At 53.5% G+C, this 25120-nt stretch overlaps 1 long non-coding RNA gene across 1 annotated transcript in view; it reads left to right on the top strand.

The window, feature by feature from the left end:
• Positions 1 to 24882, top strand: part of LOC109491994 — a 33361-nt gene extending 8479 nt beyond the window's left edge. The window contains exons 3-4 of the long non-coding RNA XR_002145674.3: positions 20283 to 20396; positions 24055 to 24882. This is a non-coding gene — a long non-coding RNA (uncharacterized LOC109491994). The remainder of the gene's footprint in view (positions 1 to 20282; positions 20397 to 24054) is intronic.
• Positions 24883 to 25120: the final 238 nt, after the last annotated feature.

The following is a 25120-nucleotide window of genomic DNA, read 5'->3' as shown; positions in this document are numbered from 1 at the left end:
CTATCTGTGCTCAGTCTTCTAATCTGTGAACTGGGCCTGATCCAGTACAGTATTTACCTCACATGTTGGAAGGATGAAAGGTGTAAAAGTATAAAGCTGTTGCAATAGGGCGGACTGAGGGGGTTGCTGGTGTTTTTATGTCTTGCTTGGGTGCTCAAGACAGGAAGAAAGGGGACCGGAATGGGCTGCATGGAAGAAGAGGTCATGGGTTGCAGCTTTGAAGGATTAATACAACCTCCTGTGGGGGAGAAGAGCATGGAAGGGCATTCAAAGCTGAGGGTACAGCCTGTGTTTGTAATTCGGGTCGCCTTTGGAGGAATGGTAAGGATGTGAGGTGACTGGGGCCCAGGCAGGGAGAGGGTGTGTGGTGGGAGATGAAACCACATCTCCCAAGGTGGGGAGTGTTGGGCTCTGCCCTCTGGTGCTAAGAAGCCACCAGAAGGCTCTTACCAGGGGCAAGGCATGGGCACAACTGTGTTCTGGAATCAGTCTGGAGCAGCAGAGAGGATGGGGCCATTGGGTGAGGGGATTATCAGGTTAGAGGGGGCAGCAGAGAGGCCAGGAGTGAGCAATGAAAGCAGCCCCCTGAACTGTGATCGGGAGGGCACCTCAGGGCCTGGCCTGACCCCTTAGGGCCTGCCCCAGGGTGCAGCCACTCTTCTGTAGGGCCTCCCTCAGGGGCCTAAGCCTTCATCCCTTCCCCATGGAGGGACAGACCATCTGTTTCTACAACTTCTGCTTTCATCCCTGCCCCCAGCAAGACCCCCAGCTCAGTCCACTCTGAGGGCTTTCCTGCAGACAGCAGCAGAAACCACAGCACAGACAGAAACGGGTTCCCAGAGCCCTGACAGGGCAGGTGCCCAGCTACAGTCTGATGCCCTCTGAGGTGGTGGCTAAAACCTCTCTGTGCTTTGGTGTCTGCCTCCCTCCTTAGGGAAGATTGGGACCCATCTTACTGAGACAGTCCCCCTGACACACCTTACAGAGGGTCCATAGACGCTGTGTCCAACAAGAGGAGGCCGCCCAGCCAGGACCACAGGGATCTTCTTGTCCCCAAGAAGAGGGTATTCCTGATGGCTCCTCCTCTGGGCTGGGCTTCACCCAGGTCTTTAGGCTTCAGCCCAGCCATGAAGGACTCATGGGTGTGCTGTGTGGTGGGAGGCAGCTTAGAATGGGGGCTAAGCATGTGGACCAGGGGCTAGGCCACCTGATACCACAGGTATCAGGCCTTGCTGGGCCTCAGTTTCCCCATCTGTAAAATGGGGATAACAATACTCAGTTCACCTGCCGTGAGGCTGTGAGTCAGTACCTGCAAAGTTGTGGCGCCCAATACCCGTATGTAAGTGTTAGCTCATCTTTACTATCATTTTTTTTTGTGCTCTGTGGGCATATGTGTGCCTGATAGTGTGAGCAATGAACCTTCAGGAAGAGCGTTAGGTTGAAATTGGGCATATCTGAGTGGGGGAGGGGAAAAGAGGGAGAAGCAAATAGAAAAAGGAAGGATGAATCAGGAAGGCTCATCTCACCCCTCTCAGGACAGGAGAGGGAGGCTTTCTGCAGCATCCCTGGCAGATAGTGGTTTAGCCTCCACTCGCATACTCATAGGGATGGGGAGCTCATTCCCACTCTAGTCTGCTTAGTTTGTTGTCAGACCCTCTGAAATCAGCAAGTTCGTCCTTATGTGACCTGTATGGCTCAGGCCTTAGCGAAACATTTGAATCTCCATGGCCCCGGCCCCAGTTCAGGTCTCCGCAGACCTTCGTTTCCCAAGTGTTTTGGGTGATTGCCAGAAGTACCTTACATGATTTGTACTCACAGAGGCAGCCAACTGAGCCAGAATCCCGGCCAACCTTCCACTGTTAACTGCTCCCGCCACTACCACCACGTTGGAGTTCATTGTACCAGGCATTTGCTTCCTCTTCTACTGCCAGTCACATGGCAGATGACACCTGTGTCTTCAGGGTCTCCCTTTCAAAGCCAGGGGGGTGCCTCTCCTCCATGTCACGCCCAGTTGGAGGTCCCACAACTGGGTAGCTCGGCCTTCAGGGTACAGTCTGTGATGATTTCCTCCCTCAGGGCACAGCTTACATGTGCTCCCAGGATGGCCTGCCCCTCCAGCTGCAGGGCCATACCCCACTTTCCTGCTGGGGGGCTCTGACCTGGCTGGGTTTGTCCGCCACATCAGCCACTATCCCCCTTTGGATGAGCTGTCACCTGGGGCCTATTCTCTGTTCTCTGTCAGGGCCCCGGAGCCCATATAAAGGATGCATGTGGTCTGAATTCAAGTGTTTCCCAGTATATTTCTTGGCTCTTGTGTAAATCTTGGATGCAAATGCTTGCATAGGATGCACCTTAATGTTTCCATCAGGAGTATCAGAGGCAGTTCTTGCCCCCGCAGCCCTGCTCCATTCATGCTCTCTGGCACACCACTCGCTCCCTTGATTTGCCTCAGTGGCCGTCATTCTGCTTTTTGGGCTGGTACAAGAGGGAAAATCAAGTCTTAATAATAGCAATTATAGGGGCGCCTGGGTGGCTCAGTCAGTTAAGCATCCAACTTTGGCTCAGGTCACGATCTCGCAGTGAGTTCGAGCCCCACGTCAGGCTCTGTGCTGACAGCTCAAGAGCCTGGAGCCTGCTTCGGATTCTGTGTCTCCCCCTCTCTCTGTCCCTCCCATGCCATGCTCTGTCTCTTTCTGTCCCTCAATAATATTAAATAAACATTTAAATTTTTTTTAAATAATAGTAATTATAAATATAGAGTTCTTATAATATGCCAGGTCTATTATATGCATTGGAGGAATGCCTGCTAGCTGTGTGTCCTTGGGCGAGAAACTTAACCTCTCTGTGTCTCAATTTCCTAATCTATAAAATGGGGAAATAATATCTACCTCACAGGCTTGCAGTGCAGATCAAGTGAGTGTGTGAATGTAAAGTGTTTAGAATGGCCACAGCAAGTGCTCCAAAAACATTAGATCTCATAATGACACAACTTAACCATCTAGGCTCTACTTACCATTCCATTTTCCAGATAAGGAAACAACCTGTGAAGGTCATATGACTTTCATAACCCACATAGTTGGTTAAAAGAGGGGCATGGCTCACAGACCTCAGACTTTCGGGCTCGTCCTCCTAACCCCAAATGTTCCAGTGCTTCCCCCACAGCCCTCTCTGGATACATTCTCCTTGCATCTGGTCTTCCATAGGCTAAATGCCTCCGCTTTTCCAGCTGTGGGCCTCAGGTTGTTCTTGCTCAACAATGTATTTATTATTTTAAGGCAGAAGGTGACGCCACAGTCACAAAATCAAGAAGGAAGTTAGCGGGTGGGGGTGTGACTGTGGGCATGTGGAGAGTTGCTCTGGGAGCACAGGGGCACGAGCAAGGCAGAAGGTTTCAGGGAGACAATGGGAGTGGTATGGGGTTTCTGGGCCGGGGTGCCCCAGAAACTCCGTGTGATGAGCTGGGGCAGTTGAATGAGGAATTAGAACCCAACAGAAGCAGCCTCCACGCCCTGTGGGGTTGCTGTCCTCTGGTGACGTGGCTTTGCTGGATACAGGGGCCCAAGCCTGTGGCTCCCCAGAGGACCAAAGGTGCTGACAGGGCACCTGGCCCTAACTCATAGGCTGCATATTAGTGCCTAAGAGCTTGGGAAAAGCCCCCTCAAAGTATTACCAGGGGTCTCGCTCAGGGAGCCTCGGTTTCTTTGTAAGAAGCCGTGGGTAGTCAGAGGTGCTCTAGGAGGACCTGCTCACTGCTAGGGCTCTTTCGATTGTGTTACCACTCCGAGTGGAGCCAGGCTGGTGTTGGGAGGTGGCCTGGATGCAGGAGAGACCCAGGTTCCACCTCTGCTTCAGCCTGGGATCTGTTCCGAAGTTGGGACACTGTTCAGCCTCTCAAAGTTTGTCTCTCTGACCAGAAAAAGAGGGAAGAGGATAATTGATCACACTTGAGGGTCTTTCCAACACTGATGTCCTGTGAACTTTACTTTGCTCAAGGTCTGGAGAAAGGCTGCACGAAGGAACTGATGAGGCTTCTCCAGAGGACGGGTTCTCCAGGAGTCATAGCTATGAACAATATTTTATTGAACACCACCTCAGGGCAGGCACTGTAGTAGGCACCCGGATGCATCCGCGGTAAGAACAAAGACCTGTGGTAGTTACCAAGTAGGCCAAAGACAGATTTGAGGGCACTGAGGTACACTATTCATGGAAGGGAGGGACCTTGTTCTTCAAGGAAACCAAGTTGGAATCCCTTGGCAAATCAAGGAAAGTCCCTTCGTTTCTCTCCTGAAAAAAGACCCCAGTTTTTATAAACTGTATTTGCTTAAAAGGAAGCGATCAGAGACTAGTCTGTTTCCAGGCTGTTGGAGGTGCTCATCTGCATATGGATATGCTATTTATAAACGTACTTCTATTCATTAAAGCAGGTTCCCCAAGGCCCTCAGCTGCTCAACAAGGTGCGGCCCGCGCGTGCGCGCCTTCGGCTGGGAAGGTCCGCCTGCCCTGCCGGCTCCTCCGCACAACCCCGCTGGCCGGTGGGGAGGGGACTGTTTAGCTGGGGGCACCCGGGCCGGGCCGCAGAGCGGAAATAAGGGCTGTCCCCGCAGTGGGGTGGGGTGGCGGGGTCGGGGGAGGTGATGCGGGGGAGAGGCCTGGCCCCCGGGCTGCAATCAAGCCTAGTGGGGCGGTGCCCAGGGCCGCCCCACCCCCTTGCCCCGGCGAGGCTGGAGCCTTCTCTCCCGGACAGTGGCGAGCGTGGCCGGGTAACACATCCCGGCCCGGCCCTGCGGCTGGGCTCCTCCCGGTGGTTGTGCCCCGGACATCCCGGGAGCCTCCCATCCGCCAGACCGGGTGATGGTGCTGTGCGCAGAGCCAGCCCTCCCCGTGCGCCGCCCTCCACCGTCCACCCTCTAAGCGCACATCCTTCTAATGGGATTAGGCTTCACACGGGTCAGGGAACAATTTATTATTCTGCTGGCTAGAGCCAAGTTTCCCTTTGAAAAATGGTTACTCCTGGAGTCGGCAATTACTTCAAAATAAATTTACCAAAGACAAAATTGTGCCTCTTGGGTCAGTAAACGACTTGCCTGTTTGGGGCTGAGGAGACAAGGTGTTTATTAAGGACCGCCTTCGTTTTCTGTGCAGGTTTTTCAGTTTGAATAATTGTCCAATTAAATATAATTTGGAAGTCAGTGCTAACCTAGTGCCTGGATTGCAGAAGGAAGAATCACTCGGAGGCGTGCATTAATAAATCCCTCGGAGCCCCGTCGCTCCCCAAACCCCTCCTTTGGTTTAATTTTGAGAAATTTTTTTGTCTTCCCATAGCCTGTATGCCTACCGTTTGGAAATGAGCTTCCTTCCCCAAAGAATTCCTAGGCCTCACTTGCTTCCATCTGTCTGTCTGCTTCTCCCCAGCAAGCAGACGCATGGGGTTTCTCAGTGGGGCTCATGTGCTGGGGCCGGGGCTGACAGCCCGTTCTTTGATGAGCCTGCGCACTTGTGGGTTAGTCTTTCATCCATCTGACACGTACTGGCTTACTCTGGGCCAGGCCCTGAGCTGGAAAAGGAGAGAAACCAGACATTGTTCTGGCCCTCAAAGATGAGTCAGCCCGTTGGGAGTGAGGGACGCATAAATGGGCAAAGGTAGTACAATGGGATTAGTGCCGTGTGCTCCTCCCATGGGTCCCTGGGAGCAGAGGAGACCCCTTGCCCACCCTGGCCAAAGAGGCTTACCTGGAAAAGGTGATAGCCAAGTGAAGCCTGGAAGACCAAGAGGAGACGGGCCCAGGAGGGGAGAGGGTACAGGAACCCAGAAGTGGGGGAGCCTCTAGGTGAATGATCCCAGGTCCTTTGTTGTGGTGAGGTACAGGGGCATTGGGGATTGGGTAGGAGACAAGGCAGGAGAGGGTTGGGGCTGGGGTGTGGTGGCGCCTTGAGCCAAGTGAAGGAATGTGGAGTTTATCTGGATTCAAGGGTGATGCAGGGCTGAGACTAGGGCGAGTCCAGCAGGGCCCCTTTGGCACAAGATTTACAGAAGCACTGCTTTTTAAGAATGACTCTGCACTTGCACAGCCCTGAGAGTGAGTGCCTTCTTAAAGTTTGTGGCCTAGTAGGGGCCCTGGGGCAATGCAAGCTTTCCAAGAGGGAGATAAAGGACCAGATTTTTATTTTTTTATTTTTATTTTTTTTTATTTTATTAAATATTTTTTTTAATTTTTTTTTCCAACGTTTATTTTTATTTTTGGGACAGAGAGAGACAGAGCATGAACGGGGGAGGGGCAGAGAGAGAGGGAGACACAGAATCGGAAACAGGCTCCAGGCTCTGAGCCATCAGCCCAGAGCCCGACGCGGGGCCCGAACTCACGGACCGCGAGATCGTGACCTGGCTGAAGTCGGACGCTTAACCGACTGTGCCACCCAGGCGCCCCAAGGACCAGATTTTTAAAGAAAGATCATTGGCAGCTGTGTGCCGGACCCCAGCCTCCTAGCCCAGTGACGCCAAGGTTTCGGGTCAGGATCAGGGAGGCCAGTTTGGAAGTGACTGCAGGCATCCTGGGGAGAGGAGGACCACACTTCAGTCAAGATGAGGGCAGGGAGGATGGGGGAGGAGCTGTATCTGGTGTCACGGCTAGGCAGACCAGACAGGTAAGAATCACTGATTGGCCTAACGGAGAGGAACAGGCCTCTTGGAGACTGGAGGGTCACTGTGGGTGGAGCTGCCACACGCGTGGCCGGTGGCTGAAATCTGGTGGAGATGAATGTGGGGAGGCAGCCATGCTCCCTGCAGCTCAGCTCAGCTCAGCAAGAAGGCTGGCAGCCCTGGGGGGGTAGCATGTCCACTGGGGCAGGAGGTGTCTGGGCCGGGCCTGGCAGCAAGGTCAGTGTCAGCGACAGGGTCAGCCTTGGGGCTGATCTCATGACCAGGATTCTGTTCAGCACATTTAAAATAGGAGAAGGGAAGATCACAGTGTTATGGGTCCCGAGTCAGAGACTCCTGGCCAATCCCCCCTCACCCCCACCCCAAACATGAAGAACTGATTGGTAAAGTCTCCTTGAGGACTGAGGTCAGGTTTGGTGGCCTTCTAATCCTCACAGCCTGAATGCCTGCCTGTGGTTCATTTGGGGTCCGAGAACAGTGGGGGGGGGGATGAAATCATGACTTGGGGTGTCTCCCTCACTGCCACACTCTTACCTGAACCTTCTGGGCCTGGCCCCAATGTTCTACTCCATCCCAGCCTCTCAACCTACCTTCCTGGCCTGGAGCAGCCCAAAGTTGAGAACTGAGCCTAGATCAGTCTAAGTGCCTCCAGCTGCTGGTTCTGATTTTCCCCAGAATGGGCCAGGGGCTCTGATTATCAGGCCTACAGAGGGGTCTTCAGGTTCCATGTTGCATGTGGGAAAACAGGTCAGGAGATAAAAGGAGAGTCATGCTGGGACCCATGCCGGGAGAGCCAACCCTAGCTCTGGGGCTCCCGTCAGCCAGCCGGGGTGGTTTATGCAGTGTTTTAGCCCACTTAGGCTGCTATACCAAGTACCAAAGACTGGGTGGCTTATAAACTACAGACATGTATTTCTCTTGGTTCTGGAGGCTGGAAGGTCAAGATCAGGGTGCCAGCACAGTCGGGTTCCAGTGAAGGCCCTTTTCCATGTTAGAGACGGCTGACTCACTCATTGTGCCCTCACACAATACAAGGGGCAAGGAAGCTCTTGTATCACCACTTCCCAAAGGCCCATTTCCTAATACCATCACCCTGGGAATTAGAAATTCCATATATGAATTGGGGGTGGGGGACACAAACATTCAGACCATAGTGCATAGTAATTAGTACACCAACTCGCCCAGTTTAGAGGTATAATGAGGGAGGTGGGCAGCAGCCCTGGGGTCCCCACAGGAGGATCCATCCTCTGCGAAGGGCTTGTAGAGGGCAGCTGAGGGCCTGGAGGACGTTGGCCAGCTGGGTCTGATGGGGTGAAACACCCTCACGCAGGGGCCTGTTCTACGAAAATTTCTGTTGACACGGAGTTTAGATTTTAATGGGGGAGATAAAAAAAAGCAAGTAAAACACAGAATATGTCAGTTGTAATAAGTGCTGTGTGGAAAAATAAAACGTGGGAGGGATCTGGGCAGTATGGGTGGGGGAGCGCCATTTTGAGTGGGGTGGCCAAGAAAGCTTCCCTGAAAAGTTGACATTTGAGCCGACACTTGAAGGAGGTGAGGAAAGGGGACTTGAGGATGTCTGGGGGAAGAAGTTTCTGAGCGTGGGAACAGCACTGCCAAGGCCCTGAGGTAGAAGCATGTGTGGCCTGTTCCGCAAGGAGGTCAGGGCTGGAATGGTGGGACCAAAGTGGCAAGGGCTTGGGGGTGGAAGAATCACAGAGGTTGAGCAGTCAGAGACACAGAAAACGAGAGAACAGGCTGAGGGCAGAGGTGGGCAAGTTCAGGGGTCCCCGGAGTTGCCCTCCTACTCAGGAAGGGCTGGCTAGGCCCCATCTGCCAGCTCCCCAGGCCCACGGGGCCTCCCCTGGTGCCCCTGAGGAAAGAGCTGGCTCTCAGGAGCTCCGCTGAGGCCCGTGGAAAGGCACCCAGGGGCGGTGAGGAGGGGTGCGGCACCTCCCCGGCATGCTGGGCCCGCGTGGCTGCCACCCCCATTCTTCCTCAGCCCCACCGGCGAGGAAGAAGTGGGATTTGTCTGCCCATATTCACAGCTATGGAGGTGATCCAGGTTGAAAGAAAATCAATAAGATGTGTCCATTTATGTGGCACAAAGGAAGAAAGGTCTGCAGACAGAAATAGGCCGGGATTCACATGCAGGTGACTTAATAAGACTTTTCCCCAGTTTGAAGAGGACGGTAATTTAGATTTGCCTTTGAACGTCTCCTTTTTTGTGCCTCAATAACTCTCAGGATCAGCCTGCTTAGGAAGCAAGGGAAAGGAGATTGGCCGCCTTCTTAGAAGACAGGCCCGTTTGGGAAGGCCGCTTGCTCGGAGAAGTTCAAACACCGGCCTTGAGAAAAGATGAAAGTGCCTTGTCAGCACATCCTCGGCCCATTGATCATGATTGAGGCCTGGGCCTGGTGCATTTGGGCTGGAGCAGGACAATGAGAACAAGGCCAGGCTGCCAGGAGGCCTCCTCTGAGCCACGGTGGTGTAAGAGATGCTCATTACCAGCATCAGGCTTAGTGGCCAGGTGGGGGCAAGAGGCAGATAAGCCCTGACTGCAGAGTGGAGGCCCCACAGGCCCTACAGGCTACCACCCAACCTTGGCCCAGGAGGCAGACCAGCTCCTACCTTGGGCTGTCGCTTCCCGGCTTCTGGCAGGCAGGACTCAGTCCTCCTCTCCTGCCCGAGCTTGGCCCATAGGCAGACTCAGTTTAGCCCAAAAGAAGTCTGGAATGCCTGCAGGAAATGGGGAAGAGCTGAGGCTAGGCCCCTTGGGGCTCTGCTGAAGAGGACACAGCAGCAGCCACCACCAAGACTGGGCTTTGCCTGCCTAGCAGGCCTGTGGGCAGGACTGGGGTCATGCTTCCTTAGCCGGCTCTCCTCACCTGGGCTATTCACATCAGGGATAGCTGGGGTCCCGGGATTTTGAGAAGCTGGGTGGGTTGCAGCTGCAGAAGGGGGCCTCTGAGCAGGTTTTCTTCCCCTCTTCCCAGACCTAGTTCCCTTCTCCCCCTGAAACCCTGTCCTCGATGCCTCCACAGTGACATGTGCTTCCCCGGGTAGACCTTCCCACACTGTGTGGATGTTTGTCCCATCCTGACTGCAAGCTCCTCTGGGTAAAGGCTGCACCCATGCAGAACATGGTGCCTGGCATGGAGCAGGAAAAGGAGATATCTGCCCCTCTGCGTGACCGACAGGATGAGAGGGCAGGGCCAGGAGGGACCCCAAGTTCAGTGCGGTCCTGATCCACCTAAGGCCGTGCATAGGGAGGTCAGCAGCAGACCCAGCGCATAATGCTGGTCTTTAGCCCCGGCCTGTGGTCTTCTATCTCAGTACTCTGGGGCCTCTCAGGATCCAGCAAGGCTGTGGGAGGGACAGAAGCTGGAGTCGGGGGACTTTATCCCAACGCCTGGTTTGCATTTGGCCCCAAGAAAGTCTGTCTTAGTCAGTTTGGGCTGCTATCGTAGAATACCATAGACTGGGTGTCTTAGAAGCAACAAAAATGTATTTATCACAGTTCTGGAGGCTGGGAGTTCTAGGTCAGGGTGCCAGCATGGTTGGCATGCTGGCATGAAAGAGCCTTCTTTCAGGTTGCAAACTGCCAACTTCTAGCTGTCTTCACAATGCAGAGAGCCGAGAGGAAGCTAGGTCTCTCTCTCTCTTCATCCAGAGCCTGGGGACCCAGGCTAGGGATAAGGAAGGGGCACTGGGCTTGTCTGAACTGAGAGCCGGGGTTCTGTCTCATTCCCAAGCTTCTCTGGCTTCCCCGCACTTGCACACTGCTGTCTCTACTGGAAGGCTCTGTTCTTTCCTCCACCTGGTGACTTACTACTGAAGCTCATTGGCACCTAGCTGCTCGGGAAGCCCCCAGATGGACTTCTCTGATCCCCCTGTCAAATGCTCACACCTTTTACACCGCGATGGACTAGTCCTGCTGCTTGGATCTCCCATTGGGCTGGAAGCATCCCAAGAGCAGACAGAATCTGGTTCTGGGTCAGCCTTGGAGCAGAGCAGAGGTGCTAGTGAGGACTAGGCAGATGAGAGAGAGCTTCATAGGGGCAGGTTGGGGTGGGGGTGTGATGCAGAAAAGCAGTGTGTACCAGGGGAGTAGAGGAACACTGAGTCCCTGGAACTTCCATGACCCCTGCACTAACAGTCTTCATGTGCTAGTTCCTCCCTGCAGGGGGCAACACCAAACAGACTTTGGGCAACCTGGCCAAGGGGAACGGGAGGGGATAGGTGCTGCCCCCCGGCTTCCTGGGAAGCCCAAGCAGGAGCCAATAGAGCAAGTGGTGTATTTGGCCCAGAAGCCCAGGGAGGCCCAGGAAGGCCCTGCAGGAGACTTCAGACAGGAAGAGGCTACAGAGATTGGGAGAGAAGAGTGCCCTGTCTGGAGATGGGGTTCCTCATGGCCTGGGAATTTGGAATCTGGAACAAGAGGGTCCCTTGAGAGATGGAAATGCCCACATGACAGGTAAAAGAGGACTAGAGAGGATTCCTGGACTGGTGGGACAGGCCACGGTGAGGCTGAGCTGGGGGACCTGGTCCAGCAAAGGGAGGGGTCATGCCTGGGAGTGGCAGGAGGCTTGTTGGGTTCTGGAAGGGAGGCTGCTGGGAGTGCTGGGATCCTGCAGTGGCTGCGGCCAAGATGTGGGCAGGTGCCTGGCCTGCCACCCCACTGAGCTGCCCCAGGACACTTGTCAGCCTCTCTGTACTCCTGCAGGTCCCGGATCAGAGTGGGGAACATCACTGTGGCCCTCAGGCAGGCAGCCCTGAGGTGTCCCTGGGTCCAGTTGGCTGGCTTCAGCTGCAGCTCAGGAACCATCTTCCTCCCTAAGCCTTGGGCTTCTCTGTGCAATCCTTGGGGGCAGCTGTCACTTCCTGCCCACCCTGGACGGCCCAGGCCAGGGCCCAGCCTTTGCCTCTTTGTGGAGGGGTTTCAGGGTCTCAGCCAGCAGGGGCAGATCCCCAGAGCCCCTCGGGGTGGGCAGATGAAAGGCCCTGCCCCTCCTTCCCCAGCCTCCTGGCCAGTCACTTCCCCTCTCCTCTCCTCAGCAGAACTGTAAGAATTATTATTTTTTAAATCCTCATTGGAATGCTAATTTTGATTTTGAGTGTCTGTCATGGGCTCTTTGAAGTTTTTCAGACAAAATAAGTATCTCCTTAACAGAGGGGATTAGCGCCTACTTGTTTAGAATCCTCTGACTGAGAGTGACAACCAATTTCAGAACCTGTGGGCTTTAGGAAGGCTGCAGGAAGAGGGGCCGCCTCCCTCCCTGGTGGTCAGCTTCCCATAAATGGCTTAATGGGGTTAGAGTTTAACCCCTCAAACAGGGATCAGAGCCCCCAGCTTGAAAGCCAATGAACAGTGAGGCAGATCTTGCTATTTAAATCCAGCAGGACTTGGTTAGAACTCTTTTATTCTCTGGAGTTTAAAGAAAACAAACCCACTTCCCTTGCAGGATGCAGGGCCTGCTCCAGCCAGCGGGCCCCCAGCTTCCTCCCCCAAATGCAGGCCTTCCAGCCACAGGTAATTCACCGCCCAGGCTCAGCTCAGGCTGGGGTGCTCCTGGCTTTATGATTCTGTTCAATTCGAGAGCACTAATGGGGCAATTTGTAAAGAAAGAAATATAATGAGTTATCACAAAGCTCAGCAAGGACTCGACAAACTGGGCACTTCCCATCCATCAAGCATCCCAGCGTGGTTGCAGACCAGCCGGGCCAGAAATCTTGGGCCCCCGGGAATCTAGCCTTACTTAGTACTGCTGCAGTTACCTTCCCCTTTGCTGGGCCCTGGATCGTGGCCCTGAAAGGCCAGCTGGCTGGAGACGATGGTGTGGGGTCCGTGGAAGTAAAAGGGGGAATACTTAAGGATTTATTTGCTGAAGCAAATTATCATGCAGGCCAGCCTTAGAAAGAGCACCAAACCATGTGACAGCCTGTGGGGCCCTGTGTGGGCTGCAACGTTGTTCCAGGACCCCCACCGCCAGCCCGCGCCTAGGAGCTGAGGCTATGCCTTGGTCTGTCATTAAGCCTGAGGTCATGGATGGTGTCGGACGGTCATAGAAAGCCAAACTGCCCCCAGCCTGCACCTGTGGGTGGGCCGTGGGACCTCTTCTGCAGAGAACAGGGGAGTGACGTGCTGTGTCTATTTGCTGAGATGATGAGCCATGAACTTGAATCACAGACCCCTAGACCCTCCTGCTCTTCTTTCAGATGTGCAAAATGAGGTCCACAGAGGGGAACTGAAGGGCCAGAGCACTCACAATAGGCAATTTGTCACCTGTATACATGATGGTCTAGGACAGTGTCACGGAGTGTGGCTCGGGGCCATGGGAAGGGCGGGCCCAGAGCCATAGTCCTGGAGGCATGGAGTGAGGCCTCTGGGCTCCACTCAGCCCGGCCTGCTCACCCTGCACGCTGGGATGCCTGAAGTGGCCCTCACCCCTCCCCGGCCACCCACTACCCCACTACTTCAGGCCTGGGGACCCTGGAAGACAGAGATCTTGGCCAGCTTGGGAAGGAGGGCTGGTCCGTGCAGAGGGGTTTTCTGGGCTAACGTGCCCCTTTGCCCTCTCTCCTGTCCCCCATGTATCTGCTGCCTGTGCAGCTAGCCTGGACCCTGGGGATCTGCCCCTGCAGGTGCCTCAGAAGGCCCTTTCAGAGCTGCAAGTCACAGGAAGGCCCCATCACCCACAGATGGGACAGGTAGAGGTCTGACCACTGTAAGGCCTGCTTGCTCCCGAACAGAGTGATATGGTCCAGACTGGTCCTCAGCGAGGTTCTGGGTAGCCTTCTTCTACCCACTCAGATCCTGCCCCCTTTCCTTCTACTCTTGTGAGCAACCTGGAGGTGCCCCAAGCCCAGGAGAAGTCAACCTGCAGCCTCACAACAGGCAGGTTCCACAGAGAGGGCAATAGTCCTCTTCCTCATAAGGCTGATAAATAAAAATAACTACCACGGTTAGTGCTTACTGTGTGTGTTAGGCGTGATTCTGAACACAGTAATTAAGTCACTAAACCTTATTAACGGCGCTATGATAAAATACTATTGCTACTATTCCCGTTTTGCAAATTGGAAAACTGAGGCATGGAGAGGCTAAATAACTTGTTCAAGTTCACCCGGCTAGTGAATGACAGAGTAAGAGTTCAAGTACAGCCAACCTGGCTCCAGAGTCAGAGCTTTAGTGACCATCAGTCCCTGAGCCAACAGAAGCCTAAGACCCACCCTTGGCACCCGCCATAAGGCCAGGTTGAATGGCCAGGGGCTGAGATTTCCCTGTGCTATGAGGGAGGAAGCACAAGGAGAGGGCAGTGGAGGCAGGGCACGGACTCAGGTTTGAGGAGACCCTAAAGAGCACGGAGCTGCTCCGATGTACACCTGCCACGTGACAACCACTGTGCCTGGCACTCCACCCACGGTATCTGATGACTGTCTCCCAGCCACCTGCAAGGTAGGAATTACTGTTTTCATTTAGCTGAGCTATTCAGAAAGGTTAAGTAACTTATCCATGGTCACACAGCTCACAAAGAGCATCCCTGGGTTTCAAACCCAGGTCCATCTGGTTTCCGAGCTGGGTCCCCGGGCCCTTGCATGCGAGAGGGGACTGGGGTGGGGATGGAGGCAGAGTGGGCTGGAAGGCAAGAACTGAGAGTGACGAACCTGGGGGAGTGTCGCCGGCCATTCTGCAACTCACCAGCGCTGGGCACACTGGGAAGTCTCTCCTAGAGCCAGAGAGCTTTGGGTCGGACTGGCTCAGGGCCAGAGGGGGGTTCTTGAGAATGCTCACATTCTAGGCTGCCGGCACGCGGAGGGCTGCAGGCGCTGAGCCCAGCTCCTGAGTCTGTGCTCCAAGCTGCCTTTGGGGCAATGGGAGTTGAACTCTTGCTCCCCCCATTCCCCACAGACTGGACAGGAAAGGGGAGGAGGCCGAAGCCCCTTGCTCTGCTCCTCCCAGGCTCTTTCACCCCCAGAGGCTCCATCGCTGTTTCAGCTTCCCCTGCCCCCCTGTCCTTTGTGTGTCCACACCTCCTGGGTCACCGATCCCCGTCCTGGGTTCCCACGTCCTGGGAGCGGAAGGGTTACGGCTTCTGCCGCTGAGTGGAGGCTGCTGTTCCCCAGCGTTAAGCAGCTTTAGTGTCTCCTACCCCAGCCCTGATTTAAAATTCATAAATGCTAATCCTTCATAATTTACGGTTTAAAAGCAGCCCCACTCCCAGGCCCCGTGGCTACAGCTCTGTCAGAGTAATTATGCCGCCAAGCTGAAATTGGACTACTAACTGAGATATTAAACAGGGGGGGAAATCCTCGCGCTGGCAGCCGACCCAATTATTCCAAATAAGCAAACAGATTAGTGAGTAATTTTCCAGTTAAATTTGGTGATTGGTGCCAGAATTGTATGTTAAATATTCAGAAGTAAATAGATTAAAGATGAAATGTGCCCCCCCTCCCTTTTTCTGGGCTTAATTTACTGTGTATATTAAAACTTTTTCATGAGGAGAAAAAAAGTAAAAATGATAATTAAAAAAACCAAATAAACCCCTCTGGGCCTCCCCAGTGCAGTTTGGCAGAGGCCAGAGCAGGGCCCAGGCCTCTCCAGCCTCCTTGACTTCCCAGCCCTCCTGGGCAGGGCCAACCACGTCCCCTAAGCCCAAACGCCAGCCCTCCCCAGGGAAGGGGAATGTAGGACCCTGGGCATCTGGGTGGGCTAGGAACCTCCCAGCTCCATATGCTGGGCTTGTATTTCTCACAAAGAGAAATCCCAAATCTATTAGTCCTAAAGTCAGACAGTGCTGAGAAAACCCAGATAGAAGTGGCAGAGGGAGAGGTGGTCATGGGCATGTGGGCCCCAGGGGTGCCCGGCTACCCCAGGCACACAGCACTCTCGGCTCTTAGGTCCCAGTGCCTGGAGCTGGGACCCTGACGAGCGTGATCCACCAACAGTATGCTTCCCTGGCCTGTGTGTAGAAGCTGGTCTGCCATCCTGGAGATGGGAGTGTGGGGGGAGGTTCTCAGCCATGGCACCCTCTTGCCCACAGCACACAGATGGTGCCCACCCCCCACTGCCCCTTAGCCTCTGACACTCCTCCCTGGCAGCTTGGACACTCACTTCTCCACCTCCTCCTTTGATTCTCTGCAGCAGCCCAGCCACAGATGTATGTCCAACAGGGAGTCATCTCCCCAAAAAAGCAAATGTAGAAATGGAGGCCCAGAGAGGGCAATGGATTGTCCCAAGGCACCCAGCAATTCAGGGATAGAAATGCATCTAGAAGAGGGCTCTTGGGGCGCCAGGGTAGCCTAGTCAGTTAAGCGTCCGACTTCAGCTCAGGGTCATGATCTTGCGGTTCTTGAGTTTGAGCCCTGCATTGGGCTCTGTGCTGACAGCTCGGAGCCTGGAGCCTGCTTTGGACTCTGTGTCTCCCTCTCTCTCTGCCCCTCTCCCATTCACATGCTGTCTTTCTCTCTCTCTCTCTCTCTCTCTCAAAATAAAAATAAATAAACATTAAAAAAATTTTAGAAGAGGGCTCTTTGGCTGCTTAGTCTGGACTCTCTCTGCCGCCCCCTAGAGGACCCAGGCTTAAGGCACAGGCTCACCTGGGCAGGTACATAGGAGCTGCACAGGGATAGGTGGAGAACAGAGAAGGAACCTTTGTGCCAGGCCAGGAGTGAGCTGGCTGGGTCTGTGGAGAGGGCGTAGGGTAGAGGGGGAGAAGATCATGGGCCCATCCTGGGACAGTCAAGCAGGGGGAGCTGGAAGAATGTGCCTGGGAGAAGGGTCTGCATGTGGGAGGGGCAGGTAAAGCGTGTAGGCCCTGGGAGGGGAGGGCAGTCTTGGGATTAGGGCCTTCCTGTCTAGTTCCCCTCACCCCTGCCCCTCAGCATACCAGTTCCAGGTGTGGGACCAACCTGAGGCACAGCCTCCTCCAGGGCGGGCCTCTTTTCCTCCCTTTTACTCAGGGATCCCCTTCCATTAGGTTCCAACTCCTGAACTGAGAGGATAGCTGGGGGAAGCTGGGGAATCCCAGAGGCCATGTCACCTTCTCCAGAGTCCCCCTTCCCTTGTTCTGTCAGAGGAATCTGGCCCAAGGGATGCTGAGAAGATGCCCTGTCCCCTTGGGTTGAAGGGAGCCCCCCACCCCTTTCTCTCCTTCAGCCTCTTAGAGGCACACACCTGAGGGCAATGGGGCTGAGGTGTGGCGGGCATGCAAACAGCTCTCCCCAACACAACATAAGGAGGCTGTAATCATAGGAGGGCCTGGCCCAGGCCACCGAGATAACACCCCGGATACACACAGGACAGGCAGGCAGGTCTCTGGGCTCATGTCCAGGCAGAGGAAGATGGTGCAGGGACCCAGGACATGATTCGTCCCATCCATGGGATCTGCCTGGCTCAGGCTTCTCTGACCCCACTAGGCTCTCAGGGCAAATCAGAACCCCCAAGAATCTTGCACAAAATACATGCAACTCCCCACCCTGCCTCCACCATATGGAATTCCCTAAGGGTTATTAACCAACCTACCTAATGAAATTTCTGCTCCTAAACCAATGATTTGCAACTCTTAAAAAGTAACTGAATGCTTTCTTCAAACAAAGTCTTTGTACAAACAAGCCTATTATGCAAAGCAGATAACAACAGAGCTTGGGTTAAATATCTTCATTTGCCACTCCCTACCCCCCACATTCTGAGTTCTCTCCGGGGAACCCCTAGAATTCCACCAGAGGGCAGCCAACCAGGCACAGGAAGCTGAGCCTCTAGTTTGTGGTTCCTGGGTACTCCTTCTGAGGGGGCCCCCATCAGGGGGTACAGCGGCTGTTTCCCCCAGGGTGGTCAGGGACTGACGACAGAGCCAAGTTCCTCCAGATGCTGCTGAGGACAGCTGCTGTGGCCAGGAGGGCTGGTCCAGCCCGTGGTCAGCAGGGGTCCCACGCAGAAAGTCCACCACCCACTCTTCTGAGAGTTCCCGGATGGAGGGGCCAGTTAGAACTAGAGAGTGAGTGGGTGGGTCCTGGCCCGAGGTCCTTACCCTCTTGGTCACTTCTTGTGCAGGTAGACTCCCCCCTTTGGGGACATTGTAACAAAGTCCTTCCCTCTCAGACCTTCAGGGAAGATGGGAGGAAGGACCTGGATCATTATCTTCCCATTCTGGGCTCTAACCAGCATCCCAGGGATGCAGGGTGTGCAAACATCTCTAGTCCTTATCTGGGAAAGAAAGGGTGGGGGAAGAAAGAAAGACCCCTAAAAAGAAAAAAAAGCACACAGCACTTACGGAGCATTTCCTGTGCGTGGCCAGCATGGGGAAGTGACCGTGCTATTTAATTGCCAGCCCTCTCATTTCGGGTGCACCCAGGTCAGCCCGATGGCCTCTGTTGACTGAGAGGAAAAAGCCCTGACTTCCTTCCACAAGTGCCTGGCCCAACAGAGTCAGGGCTGTCCCAGCCCTCGTAGGACACTGAGCCACAGCTTGTTTTACAGACTGTCTTTTCCCTCACTGGGTTGGAGTTGCCGTAGTAACCAGCCCCCCGCCCCCCCCTCCCCAGTCGTGCCTTCTCACTGGTCTGCTCTGGATTCGGTATGAACATTATTTTACATGAAAAGCTAAAGATTATCTCTTTACTAACCTCAGGTAATTTGTTACCGTCGTTGCTGTTTTGACTGTTTCAGACTTAAGACTTTGCAAAGTCACCCAACGCTGTTTTCTGTATTAAAACAAAAAAGAACAACCAACTGAATCAGAACACAGTTTATGAATAGAGCTAACAAGTGGCTGCTGGACCAGCTGCAGGGATTCTGGGGCTGCTGATGGGTTTATCTGCTCAGAAGTCCCAGCCCTTTACTGTATGATTAAGGTGAGCCTGAGTCCCCCTGCCCCCGCCCTGGGTTTGGGTGGAAGACGCTGCGTGGTCACAGGTCTGAGCCGCTTGCAAGACCTCTGGGGGACATTTTTCCTACATTGGGACACTCTTGCTACCTGGGTAGTTTTGGTTGTCAGTGAGCCCACTGCCAGCCCTTGAAACACACAGAGAGGGATGCACAAACACGTGTCTCATACACACACATGTATGTTCCTACGGATACATACGGAGACTCCCACAAGCACACACACACACACACACACACACACACACACACACCGGGCATCCTCCTTGGCCCATGAGAGTCAGGGCTCCACGGTGTGGCGTGCCAGCACACTGGCTCTCCAGGGGAAAGCGGGCCCTAATGTGTAGTGTTTGCCAATTTCCTTGATGTAAATACTTCCACTGTGGCAGATTTTAAGCTCCCAGTAGTTTAAGAACTGACTTGCAAAATTCCTGAATATTGAACAAATTGGCTCTTGCTGACAAAACCAAACCATCGTCTCAGGACCATGTGTCTTCCATCCCAGGCCTGGTGGCTGCAGGGGTGACCTGATGAGGTGGTCTGAGCCCGAGGAGCAAGAGAGGGTCTTGGCTTGGAGCAGGTGAGTCATTGAGCTCCGAGTGTGTGACAGAAGGACCCCAGGTAGGCTCAGAGGGTGGGAGCTACAGGCGAGCGGGTTGTGGTGCTATGCTGACGAATGACATCACAGCTACCTCGGAGGGCAGTGAGGTCTCTGTTCCTGGAGGTATAGAAGGAGGGCCAGAGGACCATGCAGCTGGGACACAGAGAGACACCAGGTCACTTCCTTTTCCTGCCTCAGCAGAAGCCCACACTCAGTCCTCTTGTCCTGTGTCACACCACAAAGTAATGAGGGCTTGTGTTGTTCTTGCTCCGCCTTCTGGAACTAGGAAACCCAATTCTCATGGATGGGAGACAGGACTGCCTGAGCCTGGCTTCATGTGACACGAGGGACCACTCAATATGTTCAGTGAGCTTGGCTGAGAGCCAGGCCCCATCCTCTGTTTTCTGGCTTCTGTTCACATAACTTGCTGGCCTGGTGGGAGGGGAGTGGGCATCCTTGGGCTGGAGCAACCTGGCTCTGTCTGCCCTGAGTTCTCTACAGGGTCCACGCTCCCCTGAAGTCACCTTCTGGGATGATCTTCCATTGCCCCAGGAGGCAAGTTCTCATGTGTGCGTGTGTGTGTGTTGATAAGTATAGGAGCTCGTGCATGTGTGTGAGGCAAAATAATTTTAAAAAATAGAAAAATGACACCTGTCATCTTATTGTGCACTTATTTTAACAAACAAGGCAGAATAGAACAGTGATTACGAAGACAGACCCTGGAGCCAGATGACCAGGGGCTAGAAGCCTGCTTCTTCCATTTACTGGCTGTGTGGTCTGGCACAAGTTCTTAATCTCTCTGTGCCTCAGTTTCTTGCAAGATGGACCCACCTTACGAGGTGTGCTGAAAACTAGATGAGTTGATGCCCGTAAGCCCGAGGGCAGCGTCTGGCACATAGCAAGTACAATACAAGTGGTCGTTATTATTACAGTTCTTCTTATTGTCCAATAGCCCATTCAATGTCAAACACTCTACGAAGAAGCTTTTTCTTAATTTCACTTAATCCTCATAACCATACCATGAAGTTGGTGTATTACTATCCTTTTATAGATGAAGGGTCCGAAGTTCAGGGAGGTTAAGTAACTTGCCCAACTTCCCAAAAGGAATAAGCAGCAGAGCCAGACCTCCAACTCTTAACTCCTAGGGGCACCTTGGTGAAGGTCCTCATGGTAATGGAAGCCACGGGCAGGCACGATCGTCTTTGTCAACAAACAAATCCACAGAAACTGAGCCATAAAGAACTCCCCGGAAATCTGCAGTAAGTAACACTGATATATCTGCCTTTTGATCACCCCCCACGGTGACCACACCAGGAAGATGAAGCCAGAACAAAAGGTGGGATGGTCAGGAGACGGTCTGCCTTGTTTCATACCCCATGTGCCTCATCTGTCATCCCTGTGCAAACTTAAAAAGCCCTTCGCCACCTGACAACCCAGGCAGGGTGTATTTGGGATGTGACCTATCCCTGTGTGAGGGATGGGCAAGAGACCCCCCCCCCTGACCACCACCATAGAGTTAAATGCGGGACTCTTCTTGACCCTGGCTGACAAGGGCGGGCAGGGATGACTGCCACTTTGCCTTGCCCAAGAAGCCATGGGATGCGTACCTGGCCTTCCCCGGTTCTGTGTCCAGAACACGGCCAGGGTGAGGGCCAATTCGGAATAGGGCCCTCTTTTGCCCCTGGAGTGGAGGGAGGCAACAAGGGGGCCCTACCCAGGGCACTAGGGGTAGAAGAAGGCTGAGAATTCACCCCAGGAGGTTTGGAAGCTGGACTGTGCTCCAGGCCCTTGGCACATGCTCCATTGTCCCCTCGGGCTTCACATACAAAACACAAACTCAAGATTCTGAGAATTTCAAGATGGCAACGATAGAGCGTTAAACCCTAAGCACAGGGCCTTTCTGAATATGGGCCACAGCCCTTTGTTCAACAGCTGGGTCCCACAGATCTACACCCAAATGCTTCCTCTTCACCAGGCCCCTGCTTGGTCATTGCCCCCCTGACTGGTTGGAAGAGCCCCCATCCACCTTCGGGAGAAAGCATTGCTCACTGCCCTCTGTGACAAGTGCCAGCTTCCTCCCCAGTTTGTCTGCCACCTCCTGTCTCCATGCCCCGTGCCCTAGCTGTGCCAATTAACACACACACTCGGCTACTCCTGTTTGCCTATCCTCTGCCTGTGCTGACATTTGCTCAGTGCTCTTTCTCAGTGCCACCTATAAGCTCCTATTCAAATCTTACAAGTTCATCTGGTTGTCACCAGATGTCATGAAGCCTTCCCTGATCTCCAGGAAGAGGAAAGGTTTCTTTTCTTTCCTATCACTGTCCCTTATTTTGTTATAATCTATTATTACACTTACTATGTTCCCTCATTCGTTCAATATGTATTTATTGAGCACCTATTATATTTAGTCACTGCCTGGCTGATACTCTGTTAATCCAACTCTCTCCCTTGAGGGATAACCAGCCCCTGGAGGTCACTGTCTGAGTTCTATTCATCTTTGTATCTTCAGATCCTGGAAGCAAGTCATAAATATTTGTTGAGTTAAAGAAGGAAGGAAGCGGGGCGCCTGGGTGGCGCAGTCGGTTAAGCGTCCGACTTCAGCCAGGTCACGATCTCGCGGTCCGTGAGTTCGAGCCCCGCGTCAGGCTCTGGGCTGATGGCTCAGAGCCTGGAGCCTGTTTCCGATTTTGTGTCTCCCTCTCTCTCTGCCCCTCCCCCATTCATGCTCTGTCTCTCTCTGTCCCAGAAATAAATAAAAACGTTGAAAAAAAAATTTAAAAAAAAAAAAAAGAAGGAAGGAAGGAAGAAAGGGAGGGAGGGGATAGATTAGGGGGGTGTGGAGGAGAGGTGCTGAGGCAGTAGCATTCACTCCAATGCTGAATTAGGTGGGAGAATAGTTTGGACTCAGTAAGGTGAGATGCAGGGTGGGAAGATTCCAGACTTGGGGGTGAGGTCCATTTTTTACCAACTACTCCCCTGCCCTATTCCCATCAATGTATCCTTCAAAGCCAACAAAGAACCAGAGGTCCTCCCTCTCCACATCGCTTCCAAAGTTCTTTGGCCTTGGGAAATTATCAGGAAATGGGATGGGATATTTGGTTGTATCTTGGAAGGGTATGTACTGAGTTTCTGATTATAATACTCAGTCCATTCTGTGGTTTTAGAAAACATACCATTATACAAAATACACACATATGTCCCACATCTACACATACTCACAAAAGGACATGTCACACACATGTGCACACACACATGCCACGAGCACTTGGCAGACCCACCACTCAAATATGCATTCAGGCACACACATAGCGGTGGGGCGAGGGATACGGCAGCTCCTATCACAGTCACCACCCAGAGTGACCACTCCCTCCTGCTTTTGCTGGGGCCCTACCTGTCCTGACCCCACTTGACCACACTCTGTTCCCATTGGGATTCCATGCACTTGACACCTCCATACCCTGACCCTCCAGTCTCACCCCTTGTCTTCATCTGACCCCTGCCGCACTTTGCACGCCCAGCAACCCCACCCCGACTTCACAGTCTTGACCCCACCTTGGCCTCATCCAATTCTGATTTTGTCCTGAGACCATGGCGGAGACCCTTGCACAGTACTTGCTGAGGGGACATCTTCAGTGCAGGCCTTTCTCTGAAATGAATTGCGCTATAGGGGATCATGCGGGAAGCAGACCTGGCCCTACTTTGATGCTCTTCCCCAACTCTAAATATGATCACGTTTTTCTCAGCTGCCTTACATTGTTTGGGAAAGGATGCAGGATAAAAATTTAAATCTGTAGGTAACTATATACACTTAAGTCTCCTCAACGGTTACCAAAAAAGAATCTTGTTTAAGTCTGCCTTCCCCCTGGCACCCTGCCCAAGGCATCTTGAACCCCTCCCCTTCCTGCTAAGTCTGTGTGGGCCACATGACTGACCATGCTTCTGTGGAGGCTTTTTCTCCCATTTTCTGCGATCCTACAGTCCCCTACTTTCTTCCTGCCTCTTGTTGCTCCTCCTCACTCCCTTCTCTCCCCCTTCCTCCACTGGCCTCCTAAATGCTGGTGTTCCCAGGGTCTCGACCCAGCCCTCTTTCTCTCACTGAACATACCTCCTTACAGTCCAGCTGGTGCTCGGCTTCCTCCCACTGTTGAATTTTACAGAGGCCGCCGCATCTCTGTCTCCAGCCCTGAGCTGCATCCTGACCCCTACAGCCAACAGATTCCGGACATCTAACCTTGGGTGTCACATGGTCAAAATGGAGCCCACCCCTCCTGGCCCAGGCTGCCCCTCCTCCTGTACTTAGCATCCCGGTGAATGGCACTATCATTGCACAATTGTCTGGGAATTCTCCAGAAACCTGGCAACCTGCTAGATCCTCCACTTCTCTCTTTCTCTCTTCCCTCAAACTCAACAGTCACCAAAGCCTATTAATTTTACCTCTTGAATCTGATCCCCCTTCTCCACCAGCATCTCTCAATTCTTACGTGAAGGAATGGAAGGGTTTCCTGTCTGGTTTTCCGGTCTCTACTCCACATCCCTTCATCCTGGAGCAACATCTCTAAGAAATCGGATCGTGTCTTCTAATTGCCTGAAACCTTCAATGGCTCCCCCACTACCTACAAAGTAAAGTGCACAGTCCTTACCAGACATCCCAGGCTCCTCGCAGTCTTGCCCCTGCCCACTGTTTCTTCTTCCTCTGCCTCCCCCGTCTCTGTAGCTCTGCCCCCAGCACCCCACTCCTCAGTGCCCACCCACCTGCAATGGGCCATCACTTCATGCCTCTAATGTATTGTGTTCAGATGCAGGCCCAAGGTGTTGGCTCTAAGTAGCAGTAGATGTGGGACAGGGGAGGGAGGAAGGGCCCCCTGTGTACATCGTGCATTCACTCAACAGTCATTCAGTGAGCCTGTTCTGTTCCAGAGTGGTGCAAGTCCAAGGGCTGTGTACTGGAGGAGCTCACTGTTCCCTGGGGGACACGCAGAGTGACACGCGAGCACAGAATAAAGAGGAGCAATTGAAGATGTTGAATCAGAGTGTGATGAACTCCCGATATGCTTCAGGTGTGGGGTGTCGAACGCAGTGGGGAGGGCAAGAGTGGATTTGGGGAAGCCGGTGTGGAGCAACTATAACAGTCCAGGAGAGAAGTCGTGGCGCCTGCATGGGTAGAGGAGGCAGTGGGAATCGAGGGGTGCTCAGAAAGTGGAATGGGAAGAACTTGACAACTAATTGGCTGTGGGGTGCAAGAGAGGACTCTAGAATGACCTCAAGGTTTCTGCCTCAGGCAATGAGGAGATGATGGTACCATTCATAAAGTGAAAAAGGTCATAGGGAGCAGATGTGGGCTCCAGCCCTCCCCTAGATCCTTAGATTTTATCATTGTTGTTGTTGTTGTTGTTGTTGTTTTAGTTAACAATCATGAGCACTCCTATAGCCAAGCAGATGCTAAGTGACTTACCTGCTTTATGTGATGATATTCTCACAATAAACCCCTCGAGGAGACAACTATTCTCCCCATTCTGCAGATGGTGCTACTGAGGCTCAAGAAAGTTCAATGATTTGCTTACACTTACATAGTGGCAAATGAAGGAGCCAGGATGCCAGGCCAGGATTGTAACAATGGTATTCTATCAGCTGCCCAGATGGTAACACCTTCCTAGGGGTGTGAGGCTCTGTGGGGCTGCCTCCGTTCTCTGCTTCATGTTCAAGGGTGGAGCTTGCTCTCCCTCCCCATGGCTCTGGAGTCCTGTAGTGCAGGGGGGCTGGGGGGGGGGCAAGTAGCAGTGATGGCTGGGGGTAGGGATCCAGAGCTGGGGCAACAACTTGGCCTGTGGGCAGTGGTCTCACTTCTGCTCACACACATCAGAGCCCAGTGCTGTGCCCTCCCAGACCCCTTCTGCCCCTCCATTACCTGCCCTTCCACTTTGAGCTGGACCCCTAGGACCCCGGGGGAGGTACTTCATGGGGCTTGCAGAGGCTAAATGGGGGA

The sequence above is a fragment of the Felis catus genome, chromosome D1 (genome assembly GCF_018350175.1).
Source record: "Felis catus isolate Fca126 chromosome D1, F.catus_Fca126_mat1.0, whole genome shotgun sequence".
Taxonomy (NCBI): domain Eukaryota; kingdom Metazoa; phylum Chordata; class Mammalia; order Carnivora; family Felidae; genus Felis; species Felis catus.
Note: the sequence above shows the minus strand (reverse complement) of the source record. Positions and strands in the feature narration are given on the sequence as shown.